Source organism: Petromyzon marinus, chromosome 6 (assembly GCF_048934315.1).
Source record: "Petromyzon marinus isolate PM22_M1 ecotype Great Lakes invasive population chromosome 6, UKy_Petmar_22M1.pri1.0, whole genome shotgun sequence".
NCBI lineage: Eukaryota > Metazoa > Chordata > Hyperoartia > Petromyzontiformes > Petromyzontidae > Petromyzon > Petromyzon marinus.
Window position 1 is genome coordinate 16137795 of NC_133672.1, and position 19767 is coordinate 16157561.

At 45.4% G+C, this 19767-nt stretch overlaps 1 long non-coding RNA gene across 1 annotated transcript; it reads left to right on the forward strand.

Moving 5' to 3' along the window:
- The first annotated feature begins 14 nt into the window (after positions 1–14).
- On the forward strand, positions 15–12306 carry LOC142923990 (uncharacterized). Its single transcript, XR_012941113.1, has 2 exons — positions 15–106; positions 4252–12306. It is a non-coding gene; the product is annotated as an uncharacterized LOC142923990 (long non-coding RNA).
- Positions 12307–19767: the final 7461 nt, after the last annotated feature.

Here is a 19767-nt window from a genome sequence, read left to right on the forward strand (position 1 = left end):
CACCCCACCCACCACCCACCCGCTCAGCCTCCCACACTACCTCGAACCTCCCCGGCCCCACGAGCCTCCTCCACTGGCCGACCCCCCGCTCGTCACGGGGATTAAGGTGAGGAGCTACGGTCGTCGTTTAGGGGGGGGGGGGGGGGCACGCTGCATGAAGCGTCGGCGTGAAGGGAGGAGGAGGATCGGTGATGGCGAGGGAGGAGGAGGTGGTGGTGGTGATGGTGGTGAAGATGGTTAGGGAGGAGCTTAATGAAAGGGAATTGAGCGCGAATAGAAGCGGAGGTGACCACGAGGATGCGAACGATGCACAGATGATGTTGTGGAGGAAGAGCAAGTGGCGAGATTGTTGATGGTGATGCCGAATACGATTATTAAGAGCGGTCACTAGTGATACTGGGGTTTTTTTTAATGAAGGGATGATTCTTGTCGATGCTGTGGTGATGGTGTTAATGTTATCAATGGTTTCGATACGGAGGGTGATGTTTGCTGACAGTAACGATGACGGTGTTGATAATGCTGCTGCTGCTGCTACTGATTACGATATGGGGTAGGTAATAACGTGTAGCTGCTGGTGATGATGATGGTGGTGATGTTGACGTTTTGAGTCCGAATTTGTGTCACTTCTCCTCCCCCGCGTCTCCCGATCGCCGCTTCATCCGCACGCGCATCGCGGCGCGCCCCGCGGTCGCCTCGCTACGATTACAAAAAAATATATTTATACACACACACACGTATATATACACGAACCGATTTAACGCACACGGGCCTCACTACCCCCTGAGGATACGAAGAATCTCGCCCAGAACGCGAGGAGGGAAGAGGCGGACGAGAAAATACAAAGGGCGGTGGTGGTGGTGGCGGTGGTGGCCGCGGCGTTTTGCGGCGGCGTCGCCACTCGCGGGCCCGGGACTCCCGAGCCGCTACGGGCCGGCCCGCGTCTCACGTGACGCCCAACGCCGCGCGCCCATTGGGCCGCCACGCGGCGTGACGTCGCGCGTTAAAGGGAGCCGCGAAAACCTGGCTCCGGGGTGCGGTGGGGGGGGGTCATGGTGGGGGTCAGGGTGGGGGGGGTCAGGGTGGGGGGGGGTCGGGGTGCAGTGAGGTCAGGGAGCGGTGGGGTATTGGTGCGGTGTCAAGGTGCAGTGGGGTCAGAGTTCAGTGGGATCACGGTGAGGTGGGGTCAGGGTGCGGTGGGGGTCAGGGTGGGGTCAGGGTGGGGGGTCAGGGTGGGGGGGTCGGGATGCAGTGGAGTCGGGGTGCAGTGGGATTAGGGTGCAGTGGGGACAGAGTGCAGTGCATTGGGGTCAGAGTTCAGTGGGATTAGGGTGCAGTGGGGACAGAGTGCAGGGGGGTCGTGTGCAGTGGGGTCAGGGTGCGCATGGGGTCAGGTTTCAGTAGGGTCGTGGTGTAGGGGTGGGAGTCAAGTGCAGAGTCAGGTAGTCGGTTCAGGGTGTAGGGTCTGTGGTCAGGGGTCAGAGTGGGGTGTGTGGTCAGGGTGTAGGGTCTGTGGTCAGGGATCAGAGTGGGGTGTGTGGTCAGGGTGTGGGGTCAGAGTGGGGTGTGTGGTCAGGGTGTAGGGTCTGTGGTCAGGGGTCAGAGTGGGGTGTGTGGTCAGGGTGTAGGGTCTGTGGTCAGGGGTCAGAGTGGGGTGTGTGGTCAGGGTGTGGGGTCAGAGTGGGGTGTGTGGTCAGGGTGTAGGGTCTGTGGTCAGGGGTCAGAGTGGGGTGTGTGGTCAGGATGTGGGGTCAGAGTGGGGTCTGTGGTCAGGGTGTGGGGTCAGAGTGGGGTCTGTGGTCAGGATGCAGGGTGTGTGATCAGAGTGCGAGCTTCTGCGTGTACTGGAGTGTTGTATGCTGGGTGTAGTGGGGGAGCGGTAGTGTAGTGGTTAACGCGCTGCGCGATGAACCTGCGAACCCGGTTCAATTCCCACTCACGGCCAGTCTGAACTGGTCCGGGACCTCGCCTAGGTCTACTCAGTCTCAAATGAGTACCTGATGTGGTATATAAACATCGCCATAGGGAGACAAAGGCAGTCGGGCGTAGTACCACCCACCCCCTCGTGTACCGTGCCGGCCTTCATAGGTGTTCGCCCACATCACTGAATCCCAACAATCTGTTACGGCTACACGGGGGGAGTCTTTGTCGTCAACGCTGGATTGAGAAGGTGCTGGGCCGGGTGTGTGTGAGTGATGGGCGCGCTGGGGATGGGATGCACCCTGCAGGCTTGAGCGCGTTCTCTCGGTGAATAAAGAACGCCGCTCTCACGACAATATACGGCCAGTGCGTGAGCCTGGCCGGTAGGGGGCGTGCGATTGGGCAATGTCTGCGTGAGAACAGAACACATTCCTGCGGAGGGAGCTGGTAGTAGGAACGTTGGGTTGCTCGGTCAATGGCCAGGGTCAACGGCGGCACCACCACGTGGTGTATTCCGCACAATATTCCCGACTGTGAGGGCGGGCACAAGCCGGCGTGAAGGGTGGGGACCGAGTGGGGACCTGGTATGGTGGAGAGAGAGAGAAAAAAAGCTGTTCCTTAAAAAAAGAGTACAATACCCACGAATTGGCGGCTTATAATGTAGAGATTGAGAGCAGCCGTATACTCCAAACGCACGTTGTTGATTCTCCACGTGGAGGGAAAAATGTCGTGAAGATGGCCGGATGTGGTTGGTTCCTACCAGTATTATTTTTTTTTTAAATGATGCCTCAAGAGAGGAAGAGCTGTCAACTGGTAGCAGGGCTGCGCTTGACGACTCGCCGCACCAGCGTTTTCCTCATACAGGAAATGTGTGAAATTTCAGCATGGGACAAATGACAAAGCCATAAATGCGTGAGACACGGTTTGTGTCCGGTACTGTCTCCTGATGTACGAAGGCACGCTATTGCCATCCCACACGGTCCTGCGATGACGCAATCCATCTCACTCGTGCACATGGGCTGATCTCATCATCGTCGTCGTTGGTATGTCCCCTCATTTGGCTACCATTCCATCACCACTCTTATCCCCCATTCATTATCCTTTGCAACAATGTGTTCCGGCCAAGCCCACTTTTCTCATCGGTCAATATTGCCTGGGTAAATTTCCATACCGTAGGTGGCCTCAGATAAACTGCCTTCAACTACGAGCCGGCACAAATCAAAGCACTCGATGTGTGCCCGGCCAGGCACAAATGCCCCCTACGCTGGCAGCAGCTGTGGCAGTTTAAGGGTGAAGGATGTGAGTAGATGCCCACTCTTCCCAGCTTGTCGCCTGATTAAGCAACTTCTTCATCTTTCAATTAATGATCTAGCAAACGGGATTGTAGATTTTTATAAGTGCTTGCCCTTTTTGACTTGTGCAATGTTATTGTGTGAGGTACAGTATATGAATGTGACGCAGTATTAATTAACGCACAGCTAGATTAAACTGAAATCGATTATTTAATTGTGCATACTAATTACAATCAGAAGATACATCAGACAAAATGTTTCTTATATAGGTGACCTTTTAAAATGCTCATCTAGAATGTGATTACCGTGAATGGAAAGCAGTAAGAACACATGATCCAAATGTAGGTGATGTCCATAATTAATAATTTTAATAATATGTGACATATTCTTGGTTCTTTCGGTAAAGTCACGTTGACGGGAAACAATAAAATAATAAAATATATAAAACAATTAAATTCTCACGACGTTTCGACTGCACACTGCTTGTGTTGCAGTCGAAACGTCGTGAGAATTTAATTGTTTTATATATATATTTCATTATTTTATTGTTTCCCTTCACCGTGACTTTACCGAAAGAACCAAGAATATGAATCACTGCAGTCACGGAAGCTTTAAATCAAAAGTTAATATGTGACAGTTTAGGTGTTCCATCATATCCACGTTTTTTTTCTATATCCCTCCCTGGTATGAAAGATAATAAACCATTTGGTATAACACACACAATGTACCTCAACTTCCTCAACCGACACTTTGATAAGATAGGCATATCATGATTTTTCGAGCACGGTAGGAGCATGCCTTTGAACTGGACATGCAATTAATATTTTTAGCAGCTCAGGTGATGGCTTTAATTGGGCAGTATATACACAGCTCGTCACTCGGTCGCTTTCTAATTATACTGCATCAGAATGTTAATGAAATCATGCCTGTAGTGGTGCGTGTACATTGCTGAAATGAAAAATAATATTTTGCACGTCTTTTTTCTATGGTCGTTTACTTCGACAGTACATTCACAGGATGACCATTCTGTGTGCCATCGCAGACTCGGAGAGAGCTGCCTGCAGAATTCACCAACAACCGCCATTCGACACTAAGTGGCGGTGACGTCACCGCGACGCTTGTGCCAGGCTATGTGCACCTTGAGGCCACGTGAAGTGTCGAACGCCCGCTGGCAGGAGGTCACGGGACCGACCCAGGTGCCACGGGTCGACTGACTGAGACGACTGGCAGATGCACCACCTGTGCCCCCTACTGTGCCAACTTGCTGTGCTTTAGCCACCCGGTGCTCTGCTCGTTGTTGTGAGCGTCGCTCATCCGCCCTCCGTTGTTGTTGGAGGTCGACTGCCTCCAAATGCCCAGTAGCAGCGTCCTTCACGAGCCTCCTCCACAGAGGCCGATCTTGACACCGCTGGTACGAGTCATCGACAAGTCCACTCAGCTCCACGTCCTCCTGTACCACATCACTCCATCTCTTCTCTAGCCCGTGCCGCGCCTGTTTAGCAGAATTCACCACCACCTCTTTCACAGGCGACGTGGCACCCCCAATCAGCATCCAAGTAGCACCTAATCATAGTTCACAAACAGTGACCCCTTAATACTGTGACCTCTTAATACTGTGACCTATATAAATTGACCTATTAAAAGTGTAAAAAAACTTTTATTTTATACGTGGAGTACAGATTTTTTAAATTAGTTAAATTGTCTACTTAGTTTTTTAAAATAAAAAAAAACTATCTCCTTGCAAACGCGTATTTATCTGCTAGGGGAAACTTGGGTGGAGTTTTGATTTAAAGCTTTCGTGACTCTTGGTTCTTTCGGTAAAGTCACGTAGAAGGGAAACAATATTATTTTATTGGGTGGAGTTGTCCATTAAGTCAACAACCCCATAACCCTAATACTCATCAACTATACACACTCGCAGAACATGCAGGCACAGGGGAATTAGAGTTGTATACAGTACATGACTACCATATACAGCGGAAGGAGAGCTGTACACACGCACAGTGAGTGGAAAGAGTTGAAAGGACAAGTCCGGGGACACACACATGTAGGTTGTCAGCGGTATGGGTCACAGCCAAGTGGAGAAGTAGCGAATGCTTACGGAAACTGAGCGGTCTGGCTGAAAGTTATGTGGACGATGTCTAGGTGGAGAGGGTCGTTTGCACGGTTAAAGGTCGCACGTCTACCTATGGAGTCGGGGGTCTTAAAGCTACAGAAAGCAGTACCCACATAGTGGTTTTCTTAGCAGCATAGGATATCAAATCAGTAATGTGGCTGGCATGGGCTCTGGTCCGAGGAATTATATGGCCCGTCCTATTCAATTCCAACCGCCTTCTTAACCAGATCCCTTGGCCCCTCCGATCTCTTCCTGCACACTATACCACACCATGATACACTTGTTATAGGCAATGTTTGGTTATTCAAAAGTTATGCAGTTGCCAAATGCAGGATGTGTGACAGTTCCCAACTAAATGTAAATACAGGTTTGTTTGTTTTCTTTTTGCAGGCATCTTTGTTTTTACTTAAGCTCACTGCTGAAGGGGAACTATTCAAACTCAAGAGGAAACATTGTTTTAACTCATTCACCCTAGGATCAAAATCCCTCAATCTCGGAGGAAAAATGGAAGGTGAAATATGTAGTTAGGTTATGGCATATTTATTGTTGCCTCTGTGTCATCATTTAGTGAAACCATGTAACATATATTTAAAAGGCAACTATGTGCATTAATGTGGCTCATCACATCTAATTGAAGTTACGCAAATACATTGAAAATACATTTTCACAGAATTGATTGGGAAATATTAAACAATACCTCATCCTTAAGATTATTACAGGTGATTAAATGAAATGTGGCAACTTAATTCGTTCCCTTTCCCACATGTCCAAAAATATACATGCATTTCCTTAGCTTAATAAAAATGTGCAGTGCAACACCGCTATTTGCTCAGACTCTAATCTACATAGTGCTATCACTGCCGCTAATGAGAATATGCAATCTCAAGGGAAATGCAGCTCGACCTTGCATTAGGCTTTGCTCAATGTAAACACAACCGCAGCCGTTGTGCTTCAGTGAGCCATTGGGTCCGCTTCCACAGAGCAACTCTCGCTGCAGGTGTCAGGAATAATTGAGATCACAACGTCTCTCGTATCACTCCATGGCTCACGAAAACTCCAGTCATCCTCGCAGGTGGCTTTTGGATAGCCATCGAACAAAGACGGTCACTGCATCGCACGTTTTCAGATATATTTGGAAGCCACTGGAGCTATGCATTCTTAAATCTCGATTAAAAACTCATTTCTTTAGAATATATTTTTTGTGTATAATTTGTTGTCCTTCCCTCGCACCCCCGGTTAGCACGGTTGGATACGTAGGGTGCGAAAGAAACTCAATATACATGCATACTAAGATAGGCTGCCTCCAGTTGTAAGCTCTGCTAGGTTCTTTAAAACTCAAGATACTTTATACCCATACATAATTTTTGACTATTGAAACTCAATGATTCTGTTGAGTGTGAACTGTTTTAAATGCTTTATAATATACTGTATTATCCCAAATCACTTTGATGTATGTAATACATATCATCGGGTTATCTTTATTGTGTGAATCTTACCACTGAGAAGTACTTTCGAACGTGTTTACATTTTTCTCTCCAAAACTGACATGAAGCGAGCAGCACGAACATACACCCTTAAGCACTTTTGTAAGTTGTATTACAGCTGCTGTTTATATTACAATCTACTCTTGCATATGGCAATATGTTCAGCAGCTAAATGGTAACGTTGAGGTATGCTAGCCACAATAGGGCTTCAGGAGAGAGTTTGTGTAGTTTTCCTATTCCTCCGTTGAAGGAGCGCTGTCTACAGGAGTTTACGATATGGTCCACAGTTTGGGTTGCATAACCACAGTCACACTGTGGCATCGATTTAATTTGTAATATACATATAACTGCCTTTGTTATTGTGGCATATGCCTCTGTAGTTTAATGCTATTTACCATTTAGAACAGTGTATCCTTGTCTCTCCGAAGCAGTTTGCCAACTCCACTCGTAAATGTAACATTATTTACGAAGTATGATTGATGTCACAAAAGTGTGCATATAATCGGAAAGCTTATATTATGGAGTGCTTTTGGAAAACTGACTTTGGTAATGAGAAGAGATGTACCAATGTGCTTGAAGAATAACGTTTGAAAAAATAAGTGCACAGAGTATTACCCACTATGACATACAGACTGGAAACATGGACACTGACACAAATGGAACAAAAAGTTGAATAGTGAAAAAGAGGTGGCAAGATATTCATACTTGGAATTACACTGAGCCACCAATGCGGAGAATGCATGCATGTTGAACTTCTTTCGCACCGTATGTAGTTAACCGTGCCAATCGGGGGTGTTGGAAATTGGATGCCCACTGCAGAGATAGGATGATGTTCAGATGGATTCTTGCATCACAACCCCATGAGGGATGGTGATGACTTCGGAAGTCTTTATCCAGGAGTGGATAGAAGATGGAAATTATTAGTGGAGCTTGGTCATCTCAAATTAAATGTTTCCATAGTTATTGTGAGGACTAAACAGACAAGATTATGAAACCTTGGCCCGTGTGGCAGCGATTGGATCTGCACAGGACATTGGGTGAAACTAGTCGGTTGTTGATAATTACACAAGTAAAAAATACATGGTAACCTGGGATGGCTTGGGATGAGATTCTTATTGTCGCTCTCAGTGGCTTAAGTCACAATTTTCTAACCTCAGGTTACCTCTCAGCTGTAAGGATTTGTCGATGCTAATATATTTATTTTTAAGCTAATGGAATTGTCCTCTCACAGAACCCCAAATTATTAACAATCTTGTGTACTTTAGGGTGACTCACATAGACACACGGATGTATAATCTCCACCACTCCAACAAGTCCCCGTCTTTTCCCTTCCCATAAAAGCAGATTGGACGTATTAACATTTTCATGAAATATAGCTCCGGTTTCATTTAAACGAGTTTGACAGTTTGCACGCATATGCCTGACTTGATTTTCACTGTGGGCTTACTGTGCCATCTGACTCCATGGTATTGGCTGTACGCACTTACAATATTTCCAATCCTTTTTATTTTTACTCTTTCAGTGTAAGTCTTTTGGATATCTATCCGAAGTGATTTCCTGTAATATTATACTAATTATAAAATGTCTAGGAACTATTGAGATTTCTTACTAAATGCCAGGAATGTATGCAATTGGACACAATGTACAAACGAGCTCCATTGTCGACATCAGTAAATACGGCCACATTAATCATGAAAATATATAACTGTGCATTGCACATGACACGAATGAATAAATTATCTCTTCAAGAATGTCCATACAATTGAATATGCAGCTGCAATACTTAATTAAATAACATTGTTAAAACCTTACATTATAATATCGTATGCATTCGTCTTCAGAAGTTTGGCCTCAACATATTCCCCATAGCTCGATACAGAGGCATTGAGGCAGGGTGAGTGACATGCAGTAAATTAATGTGTACAGTGCAGTGCTTATAATGTGTGTGTGTTATGTGGACATGTGTCCAATGGAAAAGCAGGATATACAGGCGATGTGTCCACAGCTGTCGAAACTGCAAACATATTTCCCATGAATGGGAACCCTGCCTTCATTAATCACTGAAAGCGGCGGAATGACAGGAGGCCCTAGCCAGGATGATTGGAAAATGGGAAAAGGAGATCTCGTGTTTGTGACACCACTCTTGCAGCATTTATATGGCCTTTGCTGCGAAGGACGAGGGTGGCACTATTTATACTTGTATTAATTGTATGCATCTATCTGTAAAGTTATACATTGTTTTATGTACGAATATGTGAGAATGAAAAAAGAGTCTCAAATATATGCTTCAAAGGCAATCCTGTTGTTTACCGACTGACATTCTAGGGATTTCGTTATAAACCAGGTTAATGAAACGTTCTCAACAGTAACATATACTGTATCATAACTAATAGAACATGGACACATAAACGTAACGCAAAATACATCGAAACATTGACATACAATCTCAAAACAAACCACTATCAATTACTCATTTCGAATTCAGGTGGCAATCATCGCCCCCCTACTGCAAACACTTTCCAGAACCGTCCTGAATAAGTCTCGTGCGACTCTGCGTGTCATTCCTGGGTAAACATGCATAATAAATAATATACACGTGCCTTAGAGCTATAATGATAACAAGATAACCTCTCACCTGAAGACGATTGCTTGTGTTGTGATCGAAACGTGATATTTTTATTATTTTTCTATCTACGTGGCTTTACCGAAAGACCCATATAATAAGATAACCACAATGTATAATATCACAACTTTGTAGCTGATTTACTAGAAAATTAGGATGTGTAGGTATTTAGCTGAGGACCGAAGTATATATATAAACACGTTTTATAGTTTGGGAGTAAGGGTCACATCTGTTATATTTGCCAATATTTTATTGCAAAAAATATGTTATATTTGCCAATATTTTACTGGTAGGAACGAAGTTGTAAACTGAGTGTACCAGCCTGCAATAGATTAATGTGTCCGTCCGTCCCCTTTCAATACTTTAACGAAGTGAAATCTCGTGCTGTTGGGTGTAAAATCAGCAATAGACAGCGCAGAGACTTGAAAAATTGCAATGTTCCTACCAGCCCACCCTGCAGGGACCTGTTATTGCAAATAATTTAACCAACAAAGCATATCTTGTACGGTTGACCACCGCCAAATGTAATCACACCTCACTGAAGCAGATTTTTCAGTAAGTTGCACTGCCACCAACAACTCAATGTTTGTTATTTTATACACTTTTATACACGGAGTGGTGGCGCAGTGGTTAGCACATCGCACTCTGAACTTGGCAATATAGATTCCCGGCCACGTAAGTGGAGAGTCATATCTGAGCCTGGCATCGCCCTCCCTTCACCACCCCGCACTGACCAGCGATGGTGAATTTTGGTTAAACAACCCTTATGACCGACATCTCATTTTAAGGCCATTATCCTGCGGTGAATAACAAAGGGATGTAGGTTATCCGTTATTGTACAGGTACCACTTTCACTGAAAAAAAAACCAATGGCATAATTTGGATGTGGGAACCATGGTATAAGCGAATCAGACGGTTTATTTGTTTTTATTTCTCTTACTTTTGTTATTTTGAGGTGACATTCGTTCCCTCCCGCACGGGGATTAGAAAGCTGGCTATTTCTGGCACGCTCGACTATGATGCGGCTGGTCATTGACGTCAGAGTTGCTGCCTTTAGGGACGAGCATAAAAGACAAAATGGCAAATCACTGAGTTAGCAACAGCAGCAATTTCCCTCAGGGCTTTCTGTGAGGGGGCTTAGCTGCATGCGCGTGCAGTTAACACACGCACTGTAACATCCCATTAATATTAGCCAACTCAAGCTTATGATTGCGCGTGAGCATCATTATTGCAGTGTAATCATTTCCATCCCAACTGCATGACAAATCCATAAAGTGTGCGGGCAAATGCTGTTATATAAACACAATTATCTGAATATAAGTGGTGATTCTCGGTGGCAATCATCTCTCCTGTAAACCTGGTTTGGTATGCATTTAGTTTAACTCACTAAGCATATATCGTATTGATTGTGCCCAATATGGAATATTAAGAAGCCACTTGCGCATCACGTAGGTATAAAATAAAATAACTTAAATCACAACAATATTGTTTCTTGCTGTGGTTGTCCCACCTGATGACGGACGCTTGTGTTGCGCCCGAAACGTCGTGATTTAATTTATTTTATTTTCTACCTACGTGACTTTACCGAAAGAACCAAAGAGTATGGATCCCTGCGGTCACGAAAACTTCAAATCTAGACTTGCTCATCACTTGTCACATTATCATTCTCCACTACTTGTAATATGACGGTTTCATAAATTGTAACAACTTTGGGCCGCGATTCGGTGTAGCTATCGAGTGTGCAGGCGGTGCAACTGCACTGTAGCTCTCAGGCCTGGTTGTGTAGTACCATCTCATTTGCATACAATGTGTATAAATTAGAATGAATCTATTCTCACACACAAATCGATGCACGAGAATCACCTTCAATCAATGAGCCGATGCATTGTTGCATACTTTTTCATCACCCTACCGAAGACCAAAGAGCTTTCTCTTCAGGAATATTGCTGAAGAGTCAAATTTGTGTTGGCCCACTATTGTTTCTGTAATCTAATGACCAAGTCGAGCGTGGGTGGATTACGATTACGCCTGGCCATGTCGCACATGAAACATCGACCTGGTGGCAAACAGTGCCAGTAGGGGCAGTAGCGTAGCATGGTTGACATGGGTCCCTGGTGCAAGGAGTGGAATCCTGTAGAGCCCCCCCACTCCCCCTGTCCAACATACCCAGTCCTCCTACTCCGGTGCCTGGGTCTCACTAACTCGTGGGCCCTACTGCAGTTTCACCGCCTCCACACTCGATAGGAGGGGTCAGTCCAACCGGCAGGCACCTGACACCACACCCGTGCATCATTTTGGCATGTCCCGTCTGAAGTATATGGGCTGTCTCTGGGTACTTCAACTTCCTTTCAAAATCTAAAAAGACATATAGAAATATAAAAAAAATCTATTTGACTACACGTCCTAAGTAAAATCCTCTTATTCTTGGTTCTTTCGGTAAAGTCACGTAGAAGGGAAACAATGAAATAATAAAAATATAAAACAAAATTCTCACGACGTTTCGACTGCAACACAAGCAATCATCATCAGGTGTGAAAACCACAACAAGAAAAAGTTTCTGATGATGATTGCTTGTGTTGCAGTCGAAACTTCGTGAGAATTTTATTGTATTATATTTTTATTCTTTTATTGTTTCCCTTCTACGTGACTTTACCGAAAGAACCAAGAATATGAATCACTGCAGTCACGAAAGCTTTAAATCAAAATAAAATATCCTCTTAGTCTTTAATTTCGATCACACTTTAAAGGGTAAATATTTCAAATGCACATGCTTTCAGCCTGGTCACCAATGACTGCGCAAAACGTATGGCATGTTCACATATGACAACACGATATTTCAGCTATGAGAATAAAAATATATATTTTGAATGTTATGCGATGAACATATCTGTGTTGCATTGCATGTGGAAAAGTGTTCCCCTATTGTGTACATTGAATCAAGTTGCATGAATAGTTCCAGATGAATACTTTGTCTTGGGGCCATGGTGCCGATAGCACATTTGGAATGAAGTCGGGATATATAATAATGTAATCCAAAAAATAAAGATATCAAATGCAGTAAAAGTCACATTTTACTGATAGCATGCCCTTCTGAAATGACGTTATGGTGTTTTTCAGTTTAGCAGTGCCACCCAGTGGCCACCATTGGGACTTTTTTCCCGAGACCACATCGCGTTCCTGGCCATTACAAATCTATATTCATAAATACCGCACTCTTAAATTTTACACGTGACATTTTCTGTACGCATTGATAATCAATACATAGTTGCCAAATTATCCTACACACTACAACCCTTATCTCTCAATGGGCCAGAGATCAGTATGCGACTGCAACAACCCTTGTGGGCCACAAATGACCTGTGTGCCTGAGTTCATGCTTTTACAGTATTTTTTTTTTATCTTAAAACCTGATGTCAGATTCTTGCATTTTATTTATTTTAAACACACATTACGCGTATTCTGATTAGACTATGCATTATGAATATTTTTAAAAGTGTAAATAACATGATGCGGTTAATACTAATGTTGAACTTCGTTCGCACCGTACGTAGCCAGCCCTTGCTAATCGTCGGAGCACTGTCAACCCTATATACAGTGGTGCTGTGTGATGCTGATGACAAAGCTTGACGAGGCTTGCCGTGGCATGTTGGGGCACTGTTATCAGTCGTCCCTTTGCTGATACGAGGGAATGGCCTCTCCGTGCAGATAAGAAAGTGCTGTACTTGCAAAGCTCAATTCGCTCCATACGCCGACGCAGATACGGAGCAATCTACAATGAAGATGAATGCGAGGCTGATACCTCGTGCTGACAAAATACACGCATTGACTACTTTGTTTAAAGAGAATATACATTTGTCATTTACCGTATGCGCACGATGTACTCGCTCATGTATCTGTTTGGCTAATGGGTAAAAAACTACCGTGCATAAACAAGACGCACGAAACGTCAAATATATGAGACGGTAAAGGCAAAACGAGAATAATTTTTGAATCAAATTGCAGCCTGCAATAATGACCATTCAATGAAGTACTATGGGGATGGCTTATTCGGTACAAGTTATTAGCCCGATTATTAATAATGCATGTTTTTAAATAAATATACGGTATCTTCTTTGGTTCTTTCGGTAAAGTCACGTAGAATGAGAATAAAATAAATTGATAAAATAAAATAACACAATAATATTCTCATGACGTTTCGGCCACAACACAAGCGGCCTTCATCAGGTGAAGGGACGAGACTGTCTGGTAGGACAGCGCTGGAGTGAAAGAGCCACGTTCAGATCACGACCTTTAAGCTGTGTGAGAGGAAACAAAGCGCCTTGACAAAGGAATTAGCATATAATTTAGCATTGAAATGGCTGAGTGATTAGCTTGTGACTGGTCACAGAAATAGCTATGTTAAAAGTTAAAGCATACACATCCGCAGAGGCACCCCTTGATAAAGGAATTAGCATAGAATTTAGCATTGAAATAGCTAAGTTAAAGCATACACATCCGCAGAGGCACCCCTTGACAAAGGAATTAGCATAGAATTTAGCATTGAAATAGCTGAGTGATTAGCTTGTAACTGGTCACAGAAATAGCTACGTTAAAGTCAGAGCATACACATTCACCGAGGCACTTAGTACAAATCAAACAGGAGAATTTAGCATTGAAATAACTGAGTGATTAGCTAGTGACTGGTCACAGAAATGACTATGTTGAAGTCAAGGCCTACACATCTGAGCTATTCACAGTACTATATAGTGAACCAATAAAAAAACTAAAATATAAATTACCTTAATGTTATCAATAAACTCTATATTCTCCAATCAGCTAAGCTACCAACAATAAGTCGTTATATATCACAATGCTATACGGCGAAAAAATGGGTGGATTCTTACCCTCAACATGTGCCCTGCAGCAGCTAAAGACCGTCAACCCCACGGTGTTAAACGAGGAAATAAAATCAGGAATGTGCGTGCATTCTGTAACCCTTTCTAACATGTGTGTGTCCTCACAAATATGCCATTTGCGATAATAACGTTACCTTCCGAGAATCACAATGATATTATTATTGTTTTTGTTACGCTTGATAAACCAGGAAAGCTTTCGTAAGTATCAAAATTATTTTCCAAAAATATCTTGCCATGTTTTGACAAAAAAAAAAACCTCTTATGGATGATATTGATCGCAAAAGCCTACGTGTTAAACTAAAAAGGCGATGTTGCTATGTATAATGCCAATTGAGTCATTTGCAGGTAATCTTTCAGCATTGGGATGTTTTTGTATATACATATGGGAGGAAACCAGAGAACCCAGAAGCAACCCATGCAGAACAGGGGGAGAACATCCATACTCCACGCAGAAAGGCCCTTCTTGCATTGAGGCACAAGAGTTACCACTACGCATTGCTGCCACCACTATGCCGATGTGTGGCGTCGTGAGATGACGTCCCTCGTAATGATGTCTTGGGGAGGCAAGGCGCACGCATGGTGTAACATCATCATCGCCTTGGCCAAAAAAATATTTGCTCGTTTAGCGCTAGTTTTGCAATTGGCTAATTTTTGGCAACTATTTAATCAAGGATCAGTTTTACATTGGGCAAGTTCCTCATAGCAACACAACTTTTATACATTTAATTTTCATTGGACACAGATAGCATTATCTACGTTACTAGATCAAAGCCTCTCCAATTCGTCTTGGCCATGGGGTTGTTTGACCGTACTGTACTTCATACTGGTCAGTGAATTGTGGTTGGAGGGTGCATATTCAATAAATATTTTACTTGGCACTGATGTTAGCCGTGGCCAGGGACCTAACTCAGGTTGGCCAGGAACATAATTCGGGTAACAGATAGGGTTCATAGCCCTGCATGTGGACCACACTGCTGTTGCTGTTAATATGAACCATTCAGCTTACAACCAGGGGCGGAGCCACATGGGGGCCTGGGGGGAGGGGGCTCAGCCCCCCCTGAAATTTTGGGAAAGTCGGTAATCGGGATAACCGGATATCCGGCTGCTGCAAAATGCTGAAGGCTGCCACCTTGTGCTGCCCTGCAGGCTGCCACCTCGTGTGCTGCCCTGCAGGCTGCCACCTCGTGTGCTGCCCTGCAGGCTGCCACCTCGTGTGCTGCCCTGCAGACTGCCACCTCGTGTGCTGCCCTGCAGGCTGCCACCTCGTGTGCTGCCCTGCAGGCTGCCACCTCGTGTGCTGCCCTGCAGGCTGCCACCTCGTGTGCTGCCCTGCAGGCTGCCACTTTGTGCTGCCACCTTGTGTGCTGCCCTGCAGGCTGCCACCTTGTGCTGCCCTGCAGGCTGCTTGAGCGGCAGCCTTTCGAACTTATCGAACTTATTAGCCACATCAGCGGCTCCGACCTATTAATAAACTCCGCGTTCAAATCCAATAAAATTTGTTTTATACATTTGTGGCGCCCATTGGAAAACATACACTGGATATCTCAGAATATTGAAGTCAGCCCCCCCAAAGTAAAAATCCTGGCTCCGCCCCTGCTTACAACGCATGCATCATATTACATGTGAGACAATTGATGCTTTTACATTGTGCTGTATGTCCCTGGTATGGTAGCATTGGCAGTTTCAACCCACTGTACCCACTGCTCAACGAAGAAAGTAACAGGGTCAGTGTCAAACCGGTATATTCATTACTCAACTGGTAAACCCTCACCACAGCCCTGACACCTCCAAACTAGAGGAATACAAAGCATGCGAGGGTACAGATTAAATCGTTTTAAACGCCTCTACCCCACACTCTGAATCACGTCAAATCATACCCAAAATGCTAACCGTGCGCAGTTAAGCTGGACCTGACATGGATAAAGTCGCTTATCCGTCTGCAAAGAGCAGCACTGAGGGATGGCGGTGTAGGGAATGCGGTGTTGTGTTTGTGTGAGGGTTGTGTAATTATTCACCAGGGAACGCCTTATACAACGAAGAATCAATCTCTCTCCATTGATGGATCACATCGGATTTGCTCTCGAACGTCTGATGTAACTTCATTAATCATTACCTTCACAGATATCTTAACTCCTAAGCCAACAGCGTGGGATTGGTATTGTTGGTTGGTGGCGGGCGGATTAGATTCGACACTAGGTGGAGTTAGGCCAGGCACGCCGCTATGCAGGGTTATTATGGCAAATTGGTCATAAATAATAAGGGAGTAGATGGAATGAGCTTGTGTGCAGGTCCAAGGTGGAATACGAACATCGTAGCATCGTGAGAAATCGCGACAGCTTGGCGAGGCCTTCATCCAGCAGTGGATTGATCATTGCTCTTCACAAAGCATTGGCGCGCGATGTCTAGTCAGGAGATGTTGTTTAATGATAAGTAAGAGAGGGATGGGGTGCGATGAGAAGGCTGATTTTCACACTTTCTCACATACCAATACCCGCCACTCGCCACTAAGTGACGGTGATGTCACCACGGCGTCTGTGCCAGGCCAGGTGCACTTTGAGGGAGCCACGTGAAGTGTCGAAGGCTCGCTGGACAGGAGGTCACGGGACAGACCCGGCCGGTGCCATGGGTTGACTCACTTTACCTGGTCTGACTGAGATTACTTTGCCTTGCTCACATATCCACCGTCTCGCGTACACACACAAAAACGAACGCGTATTTTTGCACAGAGTGTAATGTAAACACACTCGCTCGTAATCACGTCATACTCTCACTCACGCACTTTCACATTCACACGTACTCGTGTGATCCCCCTATAGACGTATAGTAGACATGTTGGGGTCAGTGCTGTCAGCGAGCACAAATAAATGTCAGCACGGTGCACGATGGAGTAGCGGGATCAGCTCACTCTTGCAAATGAGACGATTCTGGTCTCTTGGGTTCTTACCAGGTTAAACAAGTAACATTACACTTCTATTAAGGTCCCACTTAAAAAAAAGAAATGGAGACCACCAGGGCATCCTTCCAAGCCCGTGGAATCCATCCAAACGCTACTTTACTTAGCAGTTCGCTGGAGAGGTCATCTCTGCCCGACGCTTTACCTGGTCTCAGGTTATGGATCGATCACTCTTTGCACTTCTTCAACAGATGGCACATCAGCCAACCACTCACAGGGAGCGGCTACTTTAGTCTTAGTTGAATATTTGAGGCAATGCAACCTCAGCAGGGTCAACCCCACCTTGTCCCGTGATATTGTTTAAGCTGAGGGGTTTTCCGCTACCACAAGACCTCAAAACCTCAAAGTAATGCTCAGCAAACCTGTTCGTGGGGGTTGGAGATCAGATCACCCTTCTTTCCCTCACATGCATACACATTGTCTCACACAAAAACGAAGATCCCACGCATAGTCTTAACAGACTGCCCTGTTAGCGAGCACCTTTGAAGGCTGGCACGGCACACGAGAGGAGTGGGTGGCCAGCACCACGCCCGACCGTCTTTGTCTCCCCAATGGAGATATTTACACATCGGACACTTATTTGAGGTTGAGTCGACCTAGGGGAAACCCAGGACCGGTTCAGATAATCGTCACTGGTGTCCGTGAACGGGAATCGAACTCGGATTCCAAGGTTCGTAACAGTGCGCTAACAACTACCGTTCCGTACACACACACACACTCACTCTCAAACAAAGACAGTGGGAATGTGTAGGGGTAATGGTGATTGCATCAAGGGCGTACACTATAACACACTAACTGCCATGCACCCAAAAGGAAATCTCTCAGTGTGGCAAGGGACCGCAGGGGGTGGTCCCAGAGGTTATTAGCAGCAGAGTAGGATATGAGCTCTCTAAGCCCTCTAAGCAACAACCGTCAAGTGCTCCCACAGCCCCACACGACTACAGGCTGCCGACATTACGCAACGCTCTGAAATAAGTCCACTTCAGTGCATCAACAACGCTTGCATGTTAAGTACATAAAGATGAATGCAGTGCTAAAATTGTGCGTGTGACTTTATTTTGCGAGTGCATCTCTTCATAAAAAAAATATTTCCGACCAACGTGTAACGATTCTGGCACAATAAGAGGGGGCCGCTATACGATTGGTGGGATGGGGGGCACACATATAAGCACCCTCAAGAGCAACCCTGAAACGTCACGTGCAACAGCTGTGGTATCTGCCATAGTAAATTAAGTTCATGGAAAGGTTTGACGATGCCATGAACGTCGCGGACCACGATGACTTAGGGGGGTACGGAGCTCTCGAAATCGAAACTGTAATCGTCACTTGTAGATGTTGCAGATGAATTAAGCAGTTGAACAGCTTCAGAGTGAGCGTTTTGCAAGAGTAAGGTTGACAGCCCATAATCTCTCCAGGTGTGATGAAATGAGCAGCACTCTGTGAGGGGGACGTCCTTTGTGTAGTGAGCGACTTCTCACTCTTCAGGCACAATCACTGGGCGACAATATACATGCACGGCTACGCATAGCTGATTCATCCACACAGCCCCATCGTCGGCATCTAACTATATAGCTGGCTGACTAATATAGGGACGATGATGGGAGCCGTGCAGAGGATCGGCCACGAGGCTGGACGATGAAGAGAGATGACGGCGAGACAGCGACGACAGCCAAGACCCGGGACACCCCTGAACCCTCCGTCACGTCCCCCTTATATACTTCCCGGCGTGGCACGGCCCCGCATCCGGCCCCGCCTCCGGCCACGCCCACTTCTAGAACCTTCGAGCAGGTTCCCGGAGCTTCCCGACTGACCCCGCCTTTTACCTTTAACCCGGTTACGCCCCTCTTCTAGTTGGTTATTATATAATGCGCCCATACTCGTGATTACCCCTCCTGGTCAACAGATGGCACCCTGTCATTACATTTGTAAAGACCCACCCCAGGTTGATAGGAATGTGGAATTCTCACCACTGGCTCAGGGCTGTAAACAGGAAACAAGGACTGTCGCAATGCTCATTTGAGTAGCCAATCAATTGCGCAGTGTTGTAGAGAAACAGCGGAGTGGTAAGATACTCAAATAGTTTATTTTGGAGACATGAAAATGGTTCCTAAGCATCAAGTTTAAGTCAAGTTTATTTTCTTTCACCAGGTGAGAAATAAAGAGACCAGGATAGTAAAATTTGCAAGTGACCTGGGGCACTAGTCTGCCAGTAGGGGGCGATGATTATTGTGTATAATTTCAAATATGTAAACCCCGATGCCAGCACACAATGGCCAACTTTTGCGAATTACGTTTTGGGATCTTTAACGTCCACTGTGAGTGAAGCAGATGGCAAGTAGTATCATAATGGTTAATACACACCACAGTATTAACCAGGGAGGCTGCTGGATTGGAACTGTGAACCTCTGCCACAAGCGGAAGGATACGCTACTGCTCAGCCACGGCACCATGAGCGTATCTAGATATACTGCCACGCGAAGTCATTTT